The following is a 3,729-nucleotide window of genomic DNA, read 5'->3' on the forward strand; positions in this document are numbered from 1 at the left end:
GCTATCTTCTCCATACACCTAAAGAAAACACACCACAAACAGAGATGTATAAAGTTACTATGCACCATTCTAGTCCTCAGTGACTCAAAGCAATTGTCCAAGTCCAGACAAAGGACACCCTCATGTGCAGATCATAATACCCTGGGCTGATATAAATGATCTTGTCTTTGGAGAGCTGATACAGGAATACACATTCACAAGACACCTTAAATTGATCTAGAGACACATGCAACCTGCTTTTCAAAGATTCAGTGGTAATAGAGTGGTGGGAAGACACACAGAGCCCAACAGAACAGAAGTTCATAACTATATTTCTCTGAGAGTTGACCTTGAGTAAATTTCTTATCTGAGTCTCAGATTTCATCTCTGTAAGAAAAAGTTTTGTCTGTAAATTTGTCTAGGAGCTTGAATAAAATAATACATAAGTTTTCTAGAACATTGTGTAAAATAATAAATGGTAATCACTCTCCTCTGTGTAGTCTCCTACTCTTAAGATATTCTCCCTTTTCCAGTCTCTAATACATTTTTGTACCAATCATTTTTCTTTCATGCAACAGTAAACAGATAATAATGTTAATGAACTTTTTCACGTGTCTATGTTTTTCTTCTACAATTCAACAAAAATGTGCTATGGATACAATCTTCATTTCAGAATTTATTTGTGCTCTGCAGCACTCATCCTTGCTGTTAGTAACTAATAAGTACCTGGTATTAACTCTAGCTTGAGTGAAATATGCAGGTCCATGCAGGAGAACTTCTGGCCACAGCTGCACACCTGGGACATTTCGTTTTTCCCATTCTCCATGGTAGGTAGCCCCTAACTGAGTGAGGCTCAGCTCACCCAGAACATAGGTGGAGTCAAGTGGCAGAAGGGTAACTAATTAGCACAGACATAGATGAATACATTGTTTGAAGAGGAGACTTAGAGCTCTTCTGAAAAGACAGCAATTTCAGAAGCTGTCGAATCCAATCCAATAGAAGAGAAAAAAAAATTATTGAAGGAGAAGAAATGGAAATAGGTGAGGAATTGAATGGAAGAAGAAATTTAAAAGCAAGGAAAATGTGGAAACAGAATGAGTGAAGGAAGGGGAATGGAAAGATGAAGGAGCAGAGGAAAAATTGGGACCAAAGGTGAAGAAAGACTCTTGGAAGGTGAGAGATAGAATGATATGTGCCCTCCCCTCCCCTTCCACTTCCTCTCATTCTCCACTCACTCTCACCTGACTCCCCAGATACATTATCCATTAGAGATCACTCCCTTCTTATTTTTCACTTTCATCTTCTCTTCCTCCAGTACACCTTCTACACAGCTGTACCTGAGATCTTTCTAAATGCTGATCTGATCACGCTCCCCTCTCACATTAATTCTTGTAGTGATTCCACCAGAGCCCCTTAGGAGCCACATCCAATACCCTGCAGATCAAGTCAGGATAGAAACACATACAGAAGTGTATGCAACTCAGCATGTCATACAGACTATGAAATATAATCTTCATCTTCCTAATCAGCATCTATACCTCCAATGAACCACAAGGTTTTCAATAGATTATTAAATATTTTATTTATTTATTGCCATATTGGTTTCCCAGAATTCTGATCTGACTTTCTCAAATCTAGAAAAGCCCATTCAAATGTCACCCTCTGTAACTCCTATCACCATTTCTCCCATGCAGAACAAATTCCCTGTTCTCAGGGTTCTTATAACATTTCAAAAATACTTCTGTTATGTATTTACCACCATTCATTTTCCCAGTTTCTCTCCTCAACCAACTGCATCATAATTTCAATATCTTAGTAACCCCAGAACTTGGAACAGAAACTCTGGTAACAACACATGCTCAGCGAATGTTGCCAAATACTGTATTAAGTAGGTAATGGATTATGTGGAGCTATTTAAAGTGAACTTACTTATCCTCTGTTTCCTATCTCACAAGGGCAGTGCTATACTTGGTTGCTAAAATTACTGGGTTTTACATGGAACCTGAAGCAGTTATTTTAACAGTACATCCACCCAAATTACTTCCCAAAGCTCTCTTCCAACATTAGACTTAGTACCATCAAGTCTATGTGAAAGTGAAGTGAAAGTGAAAGTTGCTCAGTTGTGTCTGACTTTTTGCGACCCCATGGACTATACAAACCCTGGAATTCTCCAGGCCAGAATATTAGAGTGGATAGCCATTCCCTTCTCCAGGGGATCTTTCCAACCCAGGGATCGAATCCAGGTCTCCCTCATTACAGGTGGATTCTTTCCCAGCTGAGCCACAAGGGAAGCCCAAGAATACTGGAGTGGGTAGTCTATCCCTTCTTCAGAGCATCTTCCAGACCCAGGAATCAAACTGGGGTCTCCTGCATTGCAGGTGGATTCTTTACCAACTGAGCTACTATGCCATATGTTTATTCTTCAGCTGGTGTTTCAAAAAACCTAACTACCATTGACTTATAGCTTGTGTGGAAAGCCCTCAGGCTCTCACCTTCTTTCAGCCTTGAATGGGGGAAGAGAGTTGAGGTCTTACATCTTTTGGTGGGATCCTTCCTATATAGCCCCACAGCTTCCTGTTCTTTGTCCATCCCTCACACACAGGACTCAGGGGCATGACTCTAGGGAAGAGAGTATATCCTCAGGGAGAATGATTGGACTGGGCTCAGGAAGGAGAGCTGGAATGATTCCTGCTGGGTACAAGGGAACAATGAGAGTTGTTTCAAAGTTCCAAAGTCTTTTAGAAAGACTTACTATTGGAAAGTTCTCCTTGGGCCAGAAGACAAAGAACCAAAAACAACAACAAAAACTTACACAAAACAACAAAAGAAAACAAAATCCCACCAAGAATATTGAAAACTGTAGAGATTCATAACATGTAGGATCAGGAGATAAGGATCAGAAAGGACAGAGTTTCTCCAAAATAAACAAAACTTCTGGGATTTTTGGAAAGACCCATTTCACAGTTCATTCATTCACATACTTGAACATTCACTAGAATTATCTGGAGGGGATGTTAAAACTCAGAAAACCCATGAAAAATTCTTCCTTTAGTAGGTCTTGGGTTGAGTCAGAGAATTCGCATTTCTAACAAGTTTTCAGATGATGCTAATGCTGCTTGTCTGGGGCCACAGCTTGAGAACCACCAACTTTGAGTTTTACTGCTCTTGTCAGCACAATAAAGAAAGAAAAGAAAGAAAGTGAAGTCACTCAGTTGTGTCCGACTCTTTGCGACCCCATGGACTGTGCCCATCAGGCTCTTCCATCCATGGGATTTTCCAGGCAAGAATCCAGAGTGGGTTGCCATTTCCTTCTCCAGAGGCTCTTCCCAACCCAGGGATCAAACCTGGGTCTCCCAGATTGTAGGCAGACGCTTTACCATCTAAGCCACCAGGGAAGTTTGTTGTCAGCACAATTTTCAGTTCTTTTTGTGTCATTAAAGACAACAGATTTGATAGTTTAGTTTCTTACAAAGAATTAATTGATCTTTTAAAAATTTATTTATTTTAATTGGAGGCTAATTACTTTACAATATTGTAGTGGGTTTGGCCATACATTTACCTGAATCAGCCATGGGTGTACATGTGTCCCCCATCCCATCCCTCAGTGCTGTCCCAGTGCACCAGCCCTGAGTGCCCTGTCTCATGCATCAAACCTGGACTAGCGATCTATTTCACATATGGTAATACACATGTTTCAATGCTATTCTCTCAAATCATTCCACCCTCGCCTTCTCCCACAGAGTCCAAAAC

This window comes from Bison bison, unplaced genomic scaffold (assembly GCF_000754665.1).
Source record: "Bison bison bison isolate TAMUID 2011002044 unplaced genomic scaffold, Bison_UMD1.0 scf7180017864472, whole genome shotgun sequence".
Lineage (NCBI taxonomy): Eukaryota > Metazoa > Chordata > Mammalia > Artiodactyla > Bovidae > Bison > Bison bison.